The 21161-nt window shown below is 56.7% G+C and overlaps 2 non-coding genes across 2 annotated transcripts; both read right to left on the bottom strand.

Moving 5' to 3' along the window:
- Window positions 1-5039: 5039 nt before the first annotated feature.
- Window positions 5040-5178, bottom strand: LOC133910348 (small nucleolar RNA Z247). The gene has a single exon (XR_009908518.1). It is a non-coding gene; the product is annotated as a small nucleolar RNA Z247 (small nucleolar RNA).
- A 15029-nt stretch (window positions 5179-20207) lies between these two features.
- Window positions 20208-20346, bottom strand: LOC133910341 (small nucleolar RNA Z247). The gene has a single exon (XR_009908512.1). It is a non-coding gene; the product is annotated as a small nucleolar RNA Z247 (small nucleolar RNA).
- Window positions 20347-21161: the final 815 nt, after the last annotated feature.

Here is a 21161-nt window from a genome sequence, read left to right as displayed (position 1 = left end):
GTTCATAAGTCTAGCCAATAATCTAATCTAACACTCTAGAACTAAACACATAGATGTGAGATTTCATATTCTGAGAGACTACAGTGGGAAATGGGATATAGACTTGAATATATTGATACCCAATACCAGCTAAGTGATATCTTCACCAAGCATCTAGATGCTACTAGATTTGCCTATTTGAGGAGAGAGCTTGATGTGTGTCATCCTTATAACACTATGTAAAGGTGAATTATCTTTGTATATACTTTAGTTACTTTTGTTGCATTTATATTGTATCGCATCATGTAAGATAATCATAGTAGTTGAGCTTTAACTTATATGTCTTTAGCATTTTTATTTGCTAGAATTGAATTTGGATTAAGTTGAGTAGTTATGCAGAGCAAGCTTTTTATCTTAGATTTCTCTTAATGCTTTGACATGAAATATTTCAAACAAGCTAGCTTTTCTTAAGATGAAATTTGGTGATTTTATAAATCATGTAGACTATGAAATGTTGCATTCTTAAGTACCAGGTTTGTAATTGCTTTGGCTTAGTCAATGCTTGTGTTAAGACTAGTTTGATTAATATTTTGCTCTAGACTTCTTAGTTTAAGTCAGTAGATTGAGAAATATTGCACTATATTTTCTATCTTTGTCAAATTTTTAGCTCATAATAGAACCTTAGGGGAACATGTGTTTCTTATGTCGCAAACACACTACTTGACTTGATCTTGTGAAAACTTGATAACTTATGAAATTTGAATAATCTTATGAAAACCAAGTTTCTTGCGTAGAAACGTGATCCAATACGGTTGTCTTGAAGCTTCGAGGTATTTATCGTACCCAGTCACGCGACACTTCGCTTGGATAAGAGGCAAAATATGCATAAAAGATCAATTTTATTTTAATCACATGATCTAATTAAGTCTTGGTTTCATATATGAGCGTTTGCAGAACCTACTGTTATGAATGCTTGTTTTCCTAGATTGAGATTGAAGTTGGTTATTTTTAATGCTTGTATCGCCTCAGCACAAGTGGAAGCTTATGTGATGGTTGCTTTAAATATGATTCAACTATGAGAAATTAAATACGCCAACCAATTCTTTGGATTCAACTTATGAAGCTTCATGTTCTTGTGTCACTGACGCTTTTTGAGCCTTTGTGCAATCGTGAGCTAATCCTGTACTTTCCGTAGCCCTTTGATGTTTCTAGCATTTGAAAATGCTTTGTGGTATACTTGTGAAAGCTTATTAGGTTTGCATGTTCATGCATTGCATAATATTTTGTCCATGATGTTTGCATTCCTAAAGGAGGATAAATGAATGAACAATGGGATAAATAAAAAATATACACCAAATCATAAGGAAGAATCTTGCATAAATGAAAAATGTGTACCCCAAGCCCGGCCCACGGGCTCAAGGCCTTTGGCAGCCGGGCTGACCTGGTGCATAGATGGCGGCCCGGTTACGTGCGTGCTTGCGCGCGTGGACGCACAGGGCGGCGAAGGGGAAAAACATCCCGGCTGGGAGGAATAGCGGTGGAGCTGCACCGGAGCGCTTGCCGGCGGCGCATTTCGGCCAAAGACTCACAACGACGAGCGGACGCCGAGCTACTACAGGGCACGACGGACTTAGAGGGGAGCTCGTTGATGGCGGCTAGCGATAGAGGCACTACCAGACGACGTCTGGAGGAGAGCGCAGCGGCGCGACATGATTGGGAAACACCTCCCCTTCACTAGGAGGTGCCAACCTGTAAGGGAAGAAGGCCTAGCGCCTCTAGGCATCACGACGCGATGGCCGAGCCACACTATGGAGAAGAAACATGCCAGTGGCGAGCGCAAGACAGCCACACGGCAGCGCGCGGCGATAAGCTAAGAGGGAGCCCCAGGGACGCCTGCATGCTATCTACGCAGACGCGAGAGGGAACTGGGAGGCTCACCGAGCGCAGGAATGGCGACGGGCGGGGCAGCGGTCGGCGATTTTTCGAAGAGGCGATGGTGGCGCTACTCGACTACTGGCTCGGGCGGGCTCCCATCGGGCTTTTGACGATTGGACGGTGACACAAGGATGGTGGCAAGGTCCTGAAGCTCCTCGACAGCACATGATCAGCGGATCGATGACGGCGAGGTCGCAACAGCGGTAATGGCGATGACGAGAGTGCTGGGTGAGGCGAGATGGAGAAAGAGGGGAAGGTAGAGGTCGGGATCTATTTATAGAGGGAACAGAGAGGCAGAGAGAGGCGGTGAAGGTTGTTGGCGTCATGGGATGTCGGCGGTGAGGTGGCGGTCGGTGCCCACCCTTTTTCCCAGGGTATGGGCGAGCTCTGCGTCGTCCATGCGCACGCGGGACGCGAAAGTCTCGCGGCATGGGCAACACGGCATGTCATCAAAGAGAGGGAGAGAAGCAGGGGAGAAGAGCGAGCGAAGATCGTGCAGGCTGGTCGGAAGATTTTCCCGAGGAAACGACGGCTGGCGGATGCGCCATCGCGCTGGAAAGGGAAGAAGGAAGGAGAGGGAGGAAAGCGCACGAGTGGGTGGGCGACGCGTGGACACGCGGACGGCCGAGCTGCGCGCGGGGCGAGTAGAGCGCGCATGGGCACGGCCGGTCCGCCAGCACAGAGAATGGGCCGGGGAGCGGAAGAAAGGAAGAAGGGCCGACGCGCGGGAAAGAAAAAGTAAAAAAAGAAGAAGAAGGGTCGGGGGTTGGGTTGAGAAAGAGAGAGGGGAGAGGAAATCGGCCTGGGAGAAAAGAGAAGGAGAAAAGGGAAGAGAAAAAGAAAAGTGAGAGGGATTTTGGGAATAATTCAAAATAGAAAATTTTGAATTTGAATTTTGACTTGGGATTAAGATCAACTTCATTTGAAATATTTGAACTTTGATTTGGATTTGGATAAAGATATTTGGGAGAGGATTTGAATTTAAGGAATTTGAGCTGAATAGAATTTAAGAGTAGATTTGAAATTAAGAGGCATTCAATTTCAAATCTCCACACAAAGAACCATAGAAATCTCAAAATGAAGCATATGACCCTACTTAATGCATAGACTACTTTGAAATTGATTCTAGTGCACCTTGAAATACTTATGCAACTTAGCACCACTCATAAACATGAATGTGTGTGTGTGTGTGTGTGTATATATACTGGTATATATACATCCAAATATCTATTTTCTTAACCTTAGCTAACTTAATTAATCCTAAAAAGTTTTAATTTGGAGTAAATTTTGTAATTAATTGACATGCTTAAACTCAGAATGCTAAAAAAGTGTTTTCAATGCACTCATCAAAGGGAAAATTGAGAAACCAAGTTGAAATATATCTTAGTTTATATGTGATGAGTGATTGACAAGGTTGTCGATTTATTTTCTCAAGTTTTGGATTGCTTGAGCTTGGTTTGAGTATTTTGATTTTGGACTAACTAGAGTTGGAGTTGGAGAAATGTGTTTGCTTGTCTCATGGTGTGCAAGTGACGAATGCAATTTGGCGGTCGATGGTGGGTGATCGAGACTAAGCGTGTGATCGAGGCTAAGCGTGTGAACGATCAAGGAGGCCAGGCAGAATCAAGGATCATACTAGCTGTACGCATGGAGGTCAAGCAAAGCATGAAACGGAAGATGAAGATGGCATGTTGACAAAGTCAAGCGAAAGGGATACCTGTACAAGTGACACAGGTGACCCGAGGGATCGGGAGCAGAAGAAACTTGCCGGGAGTCAGGATCGCAAGACGGAGTACATATATCAATATCAAAGCGTTTGCTTAAGGTGTAAGCAAGTGGCGAGTCACGTTTTGAGAGGCGTGTAGACGGTTTCACGGTTGAGCCTCAAAATCATGGGAGGAATGGAGGAGTATGTGGCACCATCGCGAAGCTTGCGTCAAGGAGAAACTAATTTATGAAGGCATCGCGACCGTTCAATGGATAGAGTAAGAAATGAACTAAAATGCTCTCGGTGTTAGATAAGAGTGTACTACAAGAGAGAGATATTTTGGTAACAAACTAGAAAACTTAGGGAACAAGTTTACTAGACCTATAAATAGAGATGTAAGGCTATGAGAGAGTAGAAACTAGCCACTTGAGCCTCTTGTGCCACCCATTTGAGAGCCTAGTGCTAGGATTTTAGAGAAGAAAAAGATGAGTGCTTAGCTTCTGTAATAGGTGACAGTTTTTGAGAGAAAAATCCTTGTAATTCACCTAAAAAAGGGCTGGCCTCTTTTAGTAATGAAAACTATATTTTTGCATATGCTTAGATTCCTCTCTTTCTAGTCTCTCTATTGGTTCCCTTGCAAGTTTGCAAGTTTTCCTTTTTCGGTTGTGATTTCCTTATTGATTTTCATTTTTGCCTTTGAGCTGCGATTTTTCAACCTTGGAAAGTTGTTCTTCTTATTGCTAGAAGCATAAACATTCATATACTCGTGTATTTGAGAGGGTCTTGAATCCCCTTGTCTCTAGACCATCAACTTAGAGAGTTGTTTTTTCAATGTCTATCTTTTTATTTTGTTCTTCGTTCAAGTTTCAATCTTTTGTGCTCAAAGACATATGAAATGGTTTTGAATAGAGCATGTGGTTCATATTCCATCCGTAGAGTCATGTTGTCTTGGAATTTTCTTTCTCGCTTTGTCTGTCTAAAGTTTATGCTTCCGTTTGTGTGTTTTTGAGGAGCGTTGGGTGAACAAGGAATATGTAATCTATTTCACAATAAATTTGTAAGGCGTCTATTCACACTTCTCTAGTCATCATTCTCGGTTCTATAGAAGCAGGGCCGTCCTTCAGTTTGAACCCTGAATCACGAACCCTGTGCTATGCTACATCGACTAATCAATGCATGCATCGGTCCAGTGAATGAGATGCTGCTTTTCCATGTCTAGAAGAGGTAATGGCAACAAGGCCGCCATACATCACGGCACTATTTGCACCATTGTTACTGCTATTATTGTTGTTGAACTTGCCACCGTTGGACAAGTTGCCATGGCCGTGACCTTGCCCACGACCGCGACCACCTCAACCACCACGAGATGCAATGTTGACGGAGGACTAAGAATTACCTTTAAGAAGATTCATTTGAGTTTTGAAACTCAGAAGTTGAGCATACAACTCGTTGACTCGCACTGGTTCCACTTGTGGAACAATAACGAACACGATTGGATTGTAATCAATGTCGATGCCAATGAGGATGTACTTGATCATCGCCTCTTCATCTAACGGGCGTTTGGCTGTGGCTATCTCATTCCCAAGCACCTACATCTTTCCGACATATTCTGCAATTGACATATTACCTTTTTGTGTTGTGTCTAGCACTATGCACGTCTTCACAGATCGCACACATGTTTGTGAGGAAAACACTTCCTCTATAGCCCTCTAAACTTGCACTAAGGACTTCATGGTGACCACTTGTGTTAGAACTTAACGGGATAAAGAATAAAGCAAATAGCTCAGAACCTGTTGATCCAGGGCAATTGTCGGAGGATGAACTCCTATCGCAGGGATCCCGAGAGACCCCTTTTTAGAGATTCGGCCGGGGGGATGATCCTGAATGAGTTCGTCAGAGAAATAAATGGAAGTGGAAATAAATGCAACAGCCGATGGTGGGGGATGGTCGACCTAGTGCAAAGAGAAATAAATGCACCGGAGTTTAGACAGGTTCGGCCGCACGGGGGCGTAATACCCTACTCCTGTATGGACGTAATATCCTTCCTCGAAGGGAATCCCTCAAGGATATATCTGGTTACAAGAATATATTGTCTAACAGAGAGCCTGAGGCTCCCTTGCTCTAGCTCTGCTCAAGCTTGCTTGCGGTGTTCTTCGGATGATGCCTTTGATTGTCTCGATCTGTCTTCGGATGTTTTCTCGTGTATCTCTGTCGTGCTTCTACCTTGCTGATCCGATTCTTCCTTCCTGTGTTATCCATCCCTTCCTTTTACACGCTCGCCGGCCACGACATACCCCAAATGGGAAAGAGGGGGCTCAAGTTCCAAGACGCCACGACTGAGAAATGCATCATCATTCCCTCTGGGCGAAGTGACAGGGGCGGTGGAAAAATGCGGCGCGCATCAGACCACCCGTCATTGTGGGCGTCCTGGCGTCGTTGAGAGGGCCCACCGGGCGGCCACAGGGGCACCCGGCGCGCCCACCCTGTCTTGTTCTTCTGCCAGGGCAGGGTGGCAGGCGGAACGCTTTGATCCTGGCGACGTTATCCTGAGACACCCCGGATGATACGGGACGGGACCCGTGCAATTAATGGACCCACGCCCCCCTGCCAAAGCATGGCAGGGACTGACACTGCGGCGGGAGCAGTTGGGAATGTCAGGATGTCAGGCCGTGCATGCCCATTAAATGCGGCCTCGGACCTTTGACTGGTTGACACCTCGTCGACGGGCCCTTCGGGGTCGTCGGGGCATCGGGTGTTCTCGCGCGAACCTTCGGGGAACCGAGTGCTCGGGGGCTGCCACGTGCAGCCCCGAGCACTCTCTCCTGAGCCCTTCTGTAGAACCTTTGGGGAACCGAGTGCTCGGGGGCTGCCACGTGCTGCCCCGAGCACTCTCTCCCGAGCACTTCTGTAGAACCCTCGGGGAACCGAGTGCTCGGGGGCTGCCACGTGCAGCCCCGAGCACTCTCTCCTGAGCTCTTGGCTCTTCGGCCCATCGGGGGACTATGGTACTCGGACTCTGCGGGTCATCGGAGAACTGGGGTGCTGGGGACCAGAGGCTGTGGCCCCGAGCACCTTCTCCCGGAACTTAGATTTTCCTCATCCTGCAGGAGGGACCTCGCGGGATGGTGACACGTGGCGGACGGCTGGCCTGGTCTCGGGACTCAGGGACCCCCGGTTCCTGATACACCGACAGTAGCCCCCGGGCCCATTGGTTGGTGATGGCACGGAGACTGCGGATGGGCCCTTCGTCGCGGACGAGGCCGAGGCTGGCGTGGACGCCACATGGCAGGCTCTCAAGAGGTGGCCTTTTGGATCCGGGCCTCGGGTACGGCCCAGCGGGGAGATGAGTAGATGCGAGTCCACACAACTCCCGAAGGGCATGACAACCGTACGGACGGCACGCGCGGCCGCCGCGCAGATCGAGGAAAATACGCCTGGCAGTTGCGTCGATCGAGGAAAATACGCCTGGCAGTTGCGCCGAGCGAACCGTTGGGCGGCAACGTTTGAACTTTGAGATATAAAAGGGGGAGGGGATCTATCCGTCCCCCTCTTTACGCCTTCCTGCACTCTTGCTCTTGCCTCCTCCGTGCTCCGAAGCCCTTAGAAACCTTTCAGACGACCGGAGCGCTTTTCCTTCCTTCTCTCCACCACCAAAGCACCTCCGCTCCTGCCGAGATGCCGAGAGTAGGAGGAGGCCGTCGCGACAAGACTCTGGACGGCATTCTGCCGGAGTCTCGTCTGAGGAATGAAGAGGCGGCGGCCAAAATTAGGAAGCTGTTGGTGCCCGAGGGGCAGGAGGGAGCCGTGGTGGTGACGCCGGTGAACTTTCCGCCGGCGACAACCGTTCCTGGGCGGATTGTTCTTTTCACTTCTTTCGTGGTGGCGGGGTTGGTGCCGCCGTTCTCTACCTTCTTCCTCCAAGTTCTTGAGACCTACGACATCCAGCTGGTGCACTTGAGCCCCAACTCCGTCGTGGTGCTGGCGGTCTTCGCGCACCTTTGCGAGATGTTCGTGGGGGTGGCGCCTTCGGCGACGCTTCTACGACACTTCTTCGTCTTGCGGCCGGCGGGGAAGAAGAGAGGGCACTCCACAGTGGATGTCGCGGGGTGCTGCAACCTTCGGCTACGAGACGGCCTGGGGGAGCACTACATCCCCCAGGTACTACGCAGCAAGTGGGAGGAATGGCGACGAGACTGGTTCTTCATCGACGTTGACCCCCACGATCGCCTTGATCTACCAGAAGCGGCGGCGGAACCTCGGAGGTCGACGTGGGAGGTGCCGCCGCCGGAGGACGCGAGGTTGGATACGGTGTTCGAGCGCATCAGACTCTTGCGCGACTCCGGGCTGACCTCGGTCATGGTGGTGGTGGACTTCTTGCGTCGTCGCCTGGTGCCCCTGCGGGAGCGGGCCCACCCGTGTTGGTTCTACACCGGGCCTGAAGACATCACTCGGACCCAAATCGGCGAAAGCTGGGACCTGGGCCCGGCGGAGCTGAAGGGCATGACCCGAGTGATAACCGGGGTGGAAGACATGAGTCGGGCGGAACTCCCGTGGCCGGAGATGGCGCTCTGCGCCAATCCCGATCGTGTGGCGATCATGGCACAGCTACCGGAGTTTGATGCCCAGGGGCTCGTGGACCGGCCGAGGAGCCGGAGCCCCGAGGCCTCCGAGCTCCCTGGGTTGGACGAGCTGCTCAATGAGGAGGCCACGAACAGCTCGGCGCGGGCTGGCGACGGAGCCGCTGCGGGCAGCAGCCGCCGCACCAGAGAAGAGGGCACCGCCGACACTGCAGTGGTGGTGGCGCAGGGGGATCGGGGGAAGCGCCCCCGAGTATACATCCCAGTGCCGGTGCTGGAGCCGCGACTTGTGAGGATGGGGCCTGGCCCGGCGCCTGAGAGCCGCGCAGCGGCCCCGCCGAGCCCCCAGCGAAAGAGGAGACGGGAGGATTCCGGGCCGGCGCCATCGGACCCGGACTTCAGGCTCCCGGCGGCCAAATGGCAGTACCGGGGGACGACGACGGGGTAAGTTTCATTCTTCGCTCTTTCTTGGGCGCTCTTTGCCCGAACTGAGCTTTGATTCTAATCTTCGCCTACCTCCCGCAGGCCGCCTACAGGCGCCACCGCGACTGAAGGAGCGCGGGCGCCAGGGCCAGAGCCAAGCCCGCCGGCCGCGCCGAGGCAGGCGGACGCATCGACGGTGGGGGTGCCAGCGGACGCGATGGCCAAGGGGAGGACGGCGGAAGTGGCGGCGGAGGGGAGGACGGAGCGGTCGCCCGAACCCTCGGCGCAGGTGGAACCTACCCCGGGCATGCAGAGCCCGGGGCGGATGGTGGCGGAGACAGCGACCTTGCCGGGGCCGGCGGATGCGGCGGCCGAGGCGGGCATGCGGTCGACGCCCGAGCCTTCGGCACCGGTGGAACCTACCCCGGGCATGCAGAGCCCGGGGCGGATGGTGGCGGAGACAGCGACCTTGCCGGGGCCGGCGGATGCGGCGGCCGAGGCGGGCATGCGGTCGACGCCCGAGCCTTCGGCACCGGTGGAACCTACCCCGGGCATGCAGAGCCCGGGGCGAATGGTGGCGGAGACAGCGGCCTTGCCGGGGCCGGCGGATGCGGCAGCCGAGGCGGGCATGCGGTCGATGCCCGAGCCTTCGGCATCGGTGGAACCTACCCCGGGCATGCAGAGCCCGGGGCGGATGGTGGTGTGGCATCCCATGGGGACCTCGGACCCCCCGGAGGCGATCCGTGGGGAGGCCGACGCTCCATCGGCCGGCCCCCTCCTGGCCGCGATCGAAGGCGTCCAGGTGGCGGTCGGGTGGCTGGGCGCGGCAGTGGACGCGAAGGAGGGGCAGCTCGAAGCTGAGCGCGCCCGGCTGACTTTGGAGAGGGCGCAGCTCGCGAGTGCCCAGGAGGAGGCCCGCGCAGCGGCCGCGCGGGAGCAGAAACTCCTGGAAGATACCCGCGCGGAGGTCGCGCGGGAACAAGAGATTTTGAAGGCCGCGCGGGCGGAAGCCGCGCGGGAGCGAGAAGACGCCGCCCGCCTGGCTGAGGCGTCGCGGCAGCAGGTCGTCGAGGCCCTTGCCAGGGCGGGGCAGGCGCAGGAGAGGGAGGCAGCGGTCGCAGTCCGCGAGAAGGCGGTGGAGGAGCTCCGGGCCGAGCTGACCCGCCGGGAGGGGGAGGCCGATCAGACGCGCGCCGACCTCCAGCGTTGGGAAGACGACCTCCGGAAGATTGAAGAAGACATCCGCCGGTGGGAGGAGGACATCTCCCTTCGGGAGGTGGACAATGAGATCACGGCGGCGGATCTGGGCGCCCGGGAGGACACGCTGGCCCACCAGGAGGACGCGCTGACCCGCCGGGAGGGGGAGTTGAGCCGTCGAGAGGGCGAGGCTGCCGCGGCGGCAGCGGTCGCCGCCACCAGGGGGAGGAGAACGCGAAACACGAGGCAGAGCTAAATGCCCGTGAGCGCGCCTTGTCCGAGCTGGTGGCGCGGACCAAGCAAGCTGCCAGCGCCGCAACCGACGGCGGTTCTTCTGGCCCGACCGGGGGCCAGGGACTCTAGGCGCAGCTGCGGGCTGCGAAGGAGAAGCTCGAGACCGCATTCGTCTCGCGGGTCAACCTGCAGCAAATGTTGGAGGACATACTCCGGCGGATGCGGCGGGCCGTGGAGAAGGGCGGTCTTGGATGACTCGTCGAAGACAAGAAGAGTGACAGCCCCGCACGACAAGTCCTAGGGCTTCAGCAGGTCTGCGAGTGCCTTGAGGCCCTGCCCTGGGCCATCCAGGAACTCGCCGCCCGGGAAGGACACGGTTTGGCCCACGCAGTGGCCGAGCACGTTCTGGCCTGCTACCGAAGTAGAGACCCGAACTTCCCGCTGGAGCCGGCGCGGGAAGGAGTGGTTGAAGCCGAGGGAGAGGCTGCCCGGGAAGCGGTTCGGAGTACCGCTGCCGAAGTGGCGGCCGGCTTTAGGCGGGAAGTGCCGCCGCCGCCAGCCCCCGGGGATGACCCAGATGACTCGGACACCGCCTCTGCCGCCGACTAGGCTTTTTGTAGTCGTTTCTTTTTCTTTTGTTGTTGTCTTGGACGGATGTAAATATGGGAGTGATCCCTCAGAAATGCTTGTATTTGCCTTGTGAATATATTGGCAGCTCTTCTTTGGGGTCGCAACTCCAGTGTTCTTGAGTACTTAGTGTTCCTTCTGATGTTTTGCCTTGAAGCCCCGGGGAGTACTCAGTCGGACCGTTCCCGACCTTTCCATCCCCGAGCACGAAGTTGTCCCGATCATTGTTCTTGGCGCGTTCAGCCCCCGATCCCTCGCGAGTCCGCATTGTCTAAGTCAAAAGACAAAGACACGAACTTCCTTGCTCGGGAGATGGATCGATCCAGCACGGAACACGCCATGACCGGTGAATACTTTTTCACCTCATGACCACTCAGTTAGTAGACCGGAGATGCGCACAGGCGGAAATGTGACCAAGAGTCCCTGTGGTCCGGTGGTGCCCGGGCTTAAGATGGACCGAACCGAGCACTGACAGCCCGCCCCTGAGGCCTGGGCTCCGGACTACTCGAGCAGCTCGAGCGATAGGATTACCCAGGGCACCCAAGGACTCGGTAGTGCTTGGGGTCCTTAAAAGCGGACCGAACACCACGACCACCACGAAGGGCTTCGGTCGGACATTACCGTACGCGCGGTACACCTTTCTACAAACCGCTCTGTCGTTCCAGGAAAAAGTAGACACACGGTAGGGTTTTGTGCACGAGGAGATCATCTCGCCGAGCAGATTAAAATGCGAGAACCCCCGAGGATGACTCGGGAACATAATATTATTGAACGCAAATTTGTCTGAATTTAACCACTCACCGGACAGCTGTCGGCCTTCCGGCCAACCGATCCAGGAGGGGCGTGTGCTTCCGAGCTCGGGGTGCCCGGGGACTTGGTTCCTTCAGCCGGAGCGCCCGAGCGTCCTGGGGTACGCGAGGATCCCGGGATCGGGTGATCTCGACCACTCATGCCTAAGTGGTAGGACCACCCGAGGACCCTTGGGGCCGACCAGCGACCTGGGCATCGAAACCCTCGCGGTCGAGCTGCTCTTGATTGTCGACCTGTGACTTAAGAGAGAATGGCGAATTTCTTTGCTTGGTGCGCTCTGTTAGTGCGGTACTTGTTATAGACTGCTCTCGTTTTCGATCCGAGACCTCTCGAATACCCAAACGGCGAACGAGAGCAGACAGAGGCATAACCCAGAGGTCCTATGGTTCGGTGGCGCCCGGGTATGACAGACCAGACCGAGCACCGACAGCTCGTCCCGGGGGCCTGGGCTCCGGACTACTCGAGCAGCTCGAGCGATAGGATTACCCAGAGCACCCCGGAACTCGGTAGTGCCCGGGAGTCTGCCACGACACCGAACACCACAGCCTACCATGTCGGACGTAAGTCAGCGGCAACTGCCCGCATGCATACCGATTGGGATTCTTTTATCAGCGGGGAAAATGAGAGAGCAAACTTTTTCTCGCACAATCGAGCATCTCACCAGACAGATTAAACATACGGAATCCAGAAAAACAATTTTGACATACGACTGAATATTGAGATATTGATTTTACAAATTTTACAAGGTTGGGCGACGGTGACTTACCCAATGGGTGGTAGCCCCCGGTCAACTTGGGTGGAGGGAAGCCCCCGGCCTGGTTGACCTGAGCCGCGACACGCCAGCTGTCTACGGGTAGAACCTATGCAGGTGCTCGATGTTCCACGGGTTCGGGAGCGGCTGCCCATCCTCTGCCGCCAACCTGAAAGAACCTTCTCGCGGGACCCCGATCACGGTGAAGGGACCTTCCCACATGGGGGACAGCTTATTCTTTCCTTCGCGCGACTGGACGCGTCGGAGAACTAGGTCCCCCACCCCGAGAGATCAGGCCCGGACATGGCGCAGATGATATCGCCGCAAACTCTGCTGGTACCGAGCCGCCCGGACGGCGGCACGCCGTCGGTGCTCTTCTAGGTAGTCAACATCGTCGCGCCTTTGTTGCTCCTGCTCACCCTCAGAATATGCATGCACCCGAGGGGAGCCTAAAGTCAGCTCGGAGGGGAGGACCGCCGTAGACGAGGAAGAACGAAGTCTCCCCGGTGGCGCGGCTTGGCGTAGTCCGATTAGCCCACAGTACGGCGGGCAGCTCATCCACCCATCCCTTCCCGTGCTTGGCGCGCACGTTATAGGTCCGGGTTTTGAGGCCCTTCAGTATCTCCGCGTTGGCGCGCTCGACTTGCCCATTACTCCGAGGATGAGCGACGGAGGCGAAGCAGAGCTTGATGCCGAGGTCTTCGCAGTAGTCCCCGAACAGGGCACTCGTGAACTGGGTGCCGTTGTCGGTGATGATCCGGTTCGGGACGCCAAAGCGACTGGTCATGCCGCGGATAAACTGGAGCGCCGTGTTTTTGGTCACCTTGAGGACTGGGACCGCCTCCGGCCACTTGGTGAACTTATCGATGGCGACGTATAGGTACGCATAGCCCCCGATTGCTCGGGGGAATGGACCCAAAATATCCAACCCCCAGACCACGAAAGGCCATGACAGGGGATGGTATGAAGAGCCTGAGCTGGCTGGTGAATCTGCTTTGCGTGGAACTGGCACGCCCTGCAGCGCCGAACCAGCTCGGAAGCATCCTGGAGAGCTGTAGGCCAGTAGAAACCTTGCCGGAAGGCCTTCTCGACCAGCGTGCGGAACAATGAATGGCCACCGCACTCGCCCTCGTGGATCTCAGCGAGAAGATCGCCGCCTTCTGCCCGGGAGATGCATCTCAGGAGGACACCTCCTGCGCTACGTCGGTAGAGATCCCCATCTACTATGGCATAGCGTCTGGACTGCCGAGCAACTCTTTCGGCAGACGCCTCATCCCCGGGAAGTTACTTTTCCTTCAAGTACCCTCGGATGTCAGATATCCACGAGGCATCTTGAGAACATTCGGCGATTGCAGCGCACTCGCCGGACGGCGGCACCCTGACGGGGCTTCCCACTGAGGGCACCACCGGGGTCTCCTGAATTGAGTTCGAGGTTTCCCCTTCGTCCTGTTCGGCAGGCAGGACGGAAGGCCGTGCGAGTCTTTCTTCAAAGACTCCGGCAGGGACGCGCGCACGGGAGGAGGCCAGGCGGGAGAGCTCGTCGGCCAGAGCGTTGTCGCGGCGAGGGATGTGCCGCAACTCCAGGCCATCGAAACGCCTCTCCAACTTCCTGACCGCTGCCACGTACGCCACCATTTGAGGATTCGAGCACTGGTACTCCTTGGATACCTGGTTGACCACCAGTTGGGAGTCCCCTTTGACCAGGAGGCGACGAATCCCGAGCCCCACCGCAGCCCGAAGGCCGGCGATGAGACCTTCATATTCCGCCATGTTGTTGGACACGCAGAACTGCAACTGTACGACGTACCGGAGCTCTTCACTAGTTGGGGAGGTGAGAACCACTCCGGCCCCTGCGCCTTTCAGCGAGAGGGAGCCGTCGAAGTGCATTACCCAGTACCCGGGCGCGTCGTGCCCGGGATAGGCAGAGATCTCTTCTGGGACGATATTGGGGACGGGTGTCCATTCTGCCACGAAGTCGGAGAGCGCCTGGCTTTTGATCGCCTGGCGACTGACAAAGTGCAGGTCGAATTCCGCCAGCTCCACTGCCCACTTGACAACAAGCCCGGTGCCTTCCCGGTTCCGGAGAATGGGTCCCAGTGGATACGTGGTAACCACCGAGACCTTGTGCGCTTGGAAGTAGTGGCGCAGCTTCCGGGAAGCGATGAGCACGGCGTAGAGCAGCTTCTGAGCCTGGGGATACCTTGTTTTGGCCTCCCGGAGGACTTCACTGACGAAGTACACCGGTCGCTGTACCCGGCGGGCCCGGACAGTGGCTCTACCCGGGGGGCTGCTGCAGCCCCCAGGCTCGGCGGCATGGTCGGGGCTGGCCGGGTACTCGGGCTCGGCTCCCTGATCGGGAGGAGCAGTGTGCTCGGGCTCGACCCCTCGCTCAGGGGGAGCCGCGAGGACGGGTGAGTGCTCGGGGGCCACTGGGAGCTGGGACCCAGCACTTGGCCTAATACACTCGTCGCGCTACACCACCAGCACCATGCTCACGACCTGAGGAGTGGCCGAAACGTAGAGCAGCAGGGGCTCACCTTCGGAGGGAGCCACCAGCACGGGTGGCGAGTTAAGGTACTTCTTCAGATCACGGAAGGCCTGCTCAGCCTCCGGCGTCCAGTCGAAACGACCGGTCTTCTTCAGAAGCTTGAAGAGGGGGAGCCCTCGTTCCCCGAGCTTGGAGATGAAGCGCCCGAGGGCCGCCATGCAGCCGACGAGACGCTGGACATCTTTGAGTTGAGCCGGGGGTCGCATCTGCTCGATGGTCCGGATCTTCTCTGGATTGGCCTCGATTCCTCAGCCAGAAACCAAGAAACCGAGGAGCTTGCCCGCCGGCACCCCGAAGACGCACTACTCGGGGTTGAGCTTGAGGCGGGTAGTGCGGAGACTGTTGAAAGTCTCGGCAAGGTCCTCGAGCAGGGTGGCGCGGTCTCGGGTTTTGACCACGAGATCGTCGATGTAAGCCTCGATGTTGCGGCCAACCTGTGAATCAAGGGTAATGCGAATGGCGCGCTGGAAAGAGGATCCAACGTTGCGCAAACCAAAAGGCATTGACATATAGCAGTAAGTCCCCACCGGAGTGGTAAAAGCAGTTTTTTCCTCGTCCCCTACAGCCATGCGGATCTGGTGATACCCAGAGTTGGTATCTAAAAAGCATAAAAGATCGCATCCCGCAGTTGCATCTACAATTTGATCAATGCGAGGTAAGGGAAAGGGATCTTTAGGGCAAGCCTTATTTAGGTCGGTGTAGTCCACGCACATGCGGAGCTTGCCGTTGGCCTTCAGGACGATGACTGGATTTACCAGCCAGTCGGGGTGGAGGACCTCTCGGATAAATCCGGCATCAAGGAGCTTGCTGACTTGCTCCCGGATAAACTCCTGGCGCTCAGGCGCCTGCCGCCGGACCTTCTGCTTCACCGGGCGGGCGTCCGGACGCACCGCCAAGTGATGCTCGATCACCTCCCTAGGGATCCCGGGCATGTCGGACGGTTGCCAGGCAGACACATTTGCGTTAGCCTGGAGGAAGGCGACGAGCGCGCTTTCCTATTTGCTGCCCATGTCACCGCCGATCCGGACGACCTGGGTAGCGCCTTCGCCCACCACGACCTCCTTCGTCGGAACAGAGGCGTCGGCAGCGAGTCGGGGTTTGGATGAAGAGGGTCCCGGGCCCCCTGTGCCGCCTTCGACCTCGGCCTGCGCTGAAACCAAAGCCATGTATGACTGCTCGGTGCAGGAGATGGTGCCGCCGGAGTCGGCGATCACGGAGATGGGGCCCGCTGGGCCCGGCATCTTAATCGTGAGATATGCGTAATGCACGGCCATCATGAACTTGGCGAGCGTCGGACGCCCGAGGATGGCGTTGTAGGGGAGGGGAGCTCCGCGACATCGAAGAGGACGCTCTCCGTGCGGAAGTTATCCCGACTCCCAAAGGTCACGGGTAGCTCGACCTGCCCGAGGGGCAGGGAGTGCCCGGGGGTCACTCCGCAGAAGGGGAGCGACGGCCTTAGGCGCCTGGAGGACACGTGTAGCTTCTCAAAAGCCTCCTTGGAGAGGAGGTTGAGGCCTGCACCACCGTCGATCAGCACTCTGCGGACCTGGACATTGCAGACGGTGGGGGACACCACTAGGGGTAGTCGCCCCACGGCTATAGTACTCGCCGGGTGATCGGCCATGCTGAACGTGATCGGGGCGTCCGACCACCTCAGGGGCCTGGCGGCCTCCTCGCTCGGGGTTGCCAAGCACACCTCGCGCCGCATGACCTTGATGCCACGGCGCGAGGAAGGCGTGTAGGCGCCTCCGTCGATGAAGGTGACGGCATGCTCGGGTTCCTGAAAGCCGAGCTCGGCGTTGTCGGGGGCGGCCTCAGCGTCGTCTGCCCCGCAGGACTCATCGCGCTCCCTCTGGCGCTGCTCGATGAGGCTTTTGACCGTATGACACTCCGTGAGATCGTGCCATCTGGTCTGGTGTATGGGGCACCATTTGCCTGGCTCGGGCCCCGCGGGAGCGGGGACCCTCGCTGGAGCAGGAGTCCGGCCGGGGGGCCGGGGCTCTTGCTGGAGCCGGTGCCCTAGCTGGTGCCGGGGCCCTTGCGGGCGCCGGGGCCCTGGCAGGGGCCCTTGCGGGCGTGGGCCGTCTGTCGGCGGCCGCCCGGCGCTCTTACCGGCGGTCAGACTCTTGGGCCGGCCTATGGGCGGGGCCCTGGGCCGGCTCGACAGGAGCGGCCTCGCGCTTCCTTCTCTTTTTCTTTTCCCGCTTGTCGGAACGGGAAGAACTTGGCTGGTCGGCGGTGGGGCGGGGAGCATGCCACGCCCTGGCCTCCGCAGCGTTGGCACACTTATCGGCCAGTGCGAAGAGCTCCGCAGTGGTCTCGATCTCGTGTGTACCTAGCTTTTCGAGCATCCGCTCGTCACGGACGCCCTACCGGAAAGCGACGATAACAGCGTGGGGGGCCACCCGCGGGATGGTGTTGCGGACCTGGCTGAAGCGCTGAATAAAGCGCCCAGCGTCTCCCGCTCCTGTTGCTTGACGGCGTGGAGGTCGCACTCCAATCCGGGGCGCGTGAATGTGCCCTGAAAGTTGGCCACAAACTGGTGGCAGAGGTCATCCCTGGAGCTAATAGACCCTGGGGGTAAGTTCATAAGCCAGGAACGGGCAGAGCCCCTCAAGGCAACATGAAAATAATTTGCCATCAACTTTTCGCTGCCCCCGGCCACTTGAACGGCTGTAGTGTAGATCTGGAGGAACTCGACGGGGTCGATGGACCCGTCGTACTTCTCCGGCAGCTCAGGGCGGAACTTGGAGGGCCACTTGACCCGACGGAGGTCAGTAGTAAAGGCACGGCAGCCGGTGCTGTACCCCGCGGCGCGGGCGGGAGCCCTTGGTGGCGAAGGCCGGCGAGCCGGGGATTCCCGGTGATCATGGGCCGGGAAAGAGGAAGCCTGATCCCCTGCATCGGCCTCCTGCCGGGTTTCCCACTGGCGCTCAAGAGTGATGCGGGCATCCTCGTGGCCCCTCCGCTCGTTGACACGCAAGCGGAGGTCCCGGGCTTCGGACCCGGCCAGGGGGGCGACGCTCCGCCTGGAGCCCCCCTGGCCCGTGCGAACGTTGCCCGTTGAAGAGCCGGTTCTGGCAGCGCCGCGCTGGGTGGTGGCGCAAGAACTCCCGGCCAGCACCTGGCGGCGAGCGGTGCCGACTAAGGCGACGACGTCTTGGATCCACCGGCCTTCCGGCATATTCGGCGTTGCCTGGACTGGCGGGTGCCTGAGGAGAGCGTGCGCCGCAAGTAGCGCGCTTCCCGGGCTGGCCTCACCAAAGGCGAGTCTACGCCGAAGTGGCGCCCGGCGCTGTCCAGAGGCGGACCTGGCGGCCGGGGTTCCGACCACCTGTTGGGGGTCGGAGGGTGCATCAGTGGCAGCGGCGGCGGCCCTGCTGGGCCCGGCGCCTTGGTCCCCTTGGGAGGGGAAAACCGCGTGCGCAGATAGTGCCTGCTGCTGGAACGCAGCAGCGACTGGAGCCTCCTGGGCGTCGGGCAGTACTCCGTCACTGGAAGTGGAGCCGGAACGCTGGAGACGGTGCCCACCGGCCATCTTTTTCTGTGGAAGAAAACAAACGAACAGATTCAAGGATGTTCCCCCCTACCTGGCGCGCCAGCTGTCGGAGGATGAACTCCTATCGCAGGGATCCCGAGAGACCCCTTTTTAGAGATTCGGCAGGGGGATGATCCTGAATGAGTTCGTCGGAGAAATAAATGGAAGTGGAAATAAATGCAACGGCCGGTGGTGGGGGATGGTCGACCTAGTGCAAAGAGAAATAAATGCACCGGAGTTTAGACAGGTTCGGGCCGCACGGGGGCGTAATACCCTACTCCTGTATGGACGTAATATCCTTCCTCGAAGGGAATCCCTCAAGGATATATCTGGTTACAAGAATATATTGTCTAACAGAGAGCTTGAGGCTCCCTTGCTCTAGCTCTGCTCAAGTTTGCTTGCGGTGTTCTTCGGATGATGCCTTTGATCGTCTCAATCTGTCTTCGGATGTTTTCTCGTGTATCTCTGTCGTGCTTCTGCCTTGCTGATCCGATTCTTCCTTCCTGTGTTATCCATCCCTTCCTTTTATACGCTCGCCGGCCACGACATACCCCAAATGGGAAAGAGGGGGCTCAAGTTTCAAGACGCCACAGCTGAGAAAGGCATCATCATTCCCTCTGGGCGAAGTGACAGGGGCGGTGGAAAAACGCGACGCGCATCCGACCACCCGTCACTGTGGGCGTCCTGTCGTCGTTGAGAGGGCCCACCGGGCGGCCACAGGGGCACCCGGTGCGCCCACCCTGTCTTGTTCTTCTGTCAGGGCAGGGTGGCAGGCGGAACGCGTTGATCCTGGCGACGTTATCCCGAGACACCCCGGATGATACGGGACGGGACCTGTGCAATTAATGGACCCACGCCCCCCTGCCAAAGCATGGCAGGGACTGACACTGCGGCGGGAGCAGTTGGAAATGTCAGGATATCAAGCCGTGCATGCCCATTAAATGCGGCCTCGGACCTTTGACTGGTTGACACCTTGTCGACGGGCCCTTCGGGGTCGTCGGGGCATCGGGTGTTCTCGCGCGAACCTTCGGGGAACCGAGTGCTCGGGGGCTGCCACGTGCAGCCCCAAGCACTCTCTCCCGAGCCCTTCTGTAGAACCTTCGGGAAACCGAGTGCTCGGGGGCTACCATGTGCAGCCCCGAGCACTCTCTCCCGAGCCCTTCTGTAGAACCTTCGGGGAACCGAGTGCTCGGGGGCTGCCACGTGCTGTCCCGAGCACTCTCTCCCGAGCACTTCTGTAGAACCCTCGGGGAACCGAGTGCTCGGGAGCTGCCACGTGCAGCCCCGAGCACTCTCTCCCGAGCACTTCTGTAGAACCCTCGGGGAACCGAGTGCTCGGGAGCTGCCACGTGCAGCCCCGAGCACTCTCTCCCGAGCTCTTGGCTCTTCGGCCCATCGGGGGACTATGGTACTCGGACTCTGCGGGTCATCGGGGAACTGGGGTGCTCGGGGACCAGAGGCTGTGGCCCCGAGCACCTTCTCCAGGAACTTAGATTTTCCTCATCCTGCAGGAGGGACCTTGCGGGATGGTGACACGTGGCGGACGGCTGGCCTGGTCTCGGGACTCAGGGACCCCCGGTTCCTGATACACCGACAACAATCCACCGTGAGTACGCAGGATTTGGTGCCTTTATTGTCGAGTATGCTTCAATGACGTCAACAAGCATCGATGGCACAAACAGCCGTGCCATCCAGGAGATGCTCGAGTTGGGTGCCTCTTATATATGGCCAGGAGAACTTGTGCTTTCCAAAGTGCGTGGTTCATCTTGGTCAACTTCTCAGAATCAGGGTGATCGAGCATCAGCAAGCCAGTAGCACTTAACCACCATAAGATGCAATATTGACACATGACTGATAACCTTGAAGAATATCCATCCAAGTTTTGAAACTTAGAAGTTGAGCATACAACTCATTGACTGACATTGGTTCCACTCGTGGAACAATAGCGAACACGATTGGATTGTAATCAACATCGATGCCAATGAGGATGTACAAGATCATCTCATCTTCATCTAATGGGCGTTCGACTATGGCTATCTCATACCTAAGTGCCCACATCTTTCCGATGTATTATGCAATTAACATATTACCTTTTTGTGTTGTGGCCAGCACTATGTGCATGTTCACAAATCACACACATGTTTGCGAGGAAAACATGTCCTCTATAGCCCTCCAAACTTGTGCTGAGGACTTCATGGTGACCACCTATGTTAGAACTTCACATGATAAAGAAGAAAGCAAATAGCTCAGAACCTGTTGATCCAGGGCAATCCACTGTGAGTACGCAGGATTTGGTCCCTTTACTGTTGCGTCTCCTTCAACGACGTCAACAAGCATCAATGGAGCAAACAGCCGTGCCATCGAGGAGGTGCTCGAGCTGGGCGCCTCTCATGGCCGGGAAAACTTGCGCTTTCCAGAGTGCATGGTTTGTCTTGGTCAACTTCTCGAAATCAGGGTGGCCGAGCATCGACAAGCCAGTAGCACCAACTAAAGAAGATGATGCGCTAGTACCGAAGACATATTAAGATGCGGCATCAGTCGTTGACATAGATGCAAGAACCAACAGGTCAACCGAGTTGATGCGTTTATGGAAGCAGTACTACGTGTAATAGCAACAGGCGATGTTACATGCAAAACTGGAAGCATTCATCGGTGGCACCAGAGAGTAGCTTCTGCATTTTGCAACGGTAGAAATCTAGCAAGCATATAAGCTTGGCTAGAACAGATGAAAACACGTGCAGATGGAGTCTTGATTAGAAGAGAGGTTCTGATACCATGTAAAACTTGTCTAACCTATTAGGAAGTGTTATTACCTCTGGTGCGATGCCACGTAA

The sequence above is a fragment of the Phragmites australis genome, chromosome 2 (assembly GCF_958298935.1).
Source record: "Phragmites australis chromosome 2, lpPhrAust1.1, whole genome shotgun sequence".
Classification (NCBI taxonomy): Eukaryota; Viridiplantae; Streptophyta; class Magnoliopsida; order Poales; family Poaceae; genus Phragmites; species Phragmites australis.
This window is presented reverse-complemented; position numbering and strand designations above follow the sequence as displayed.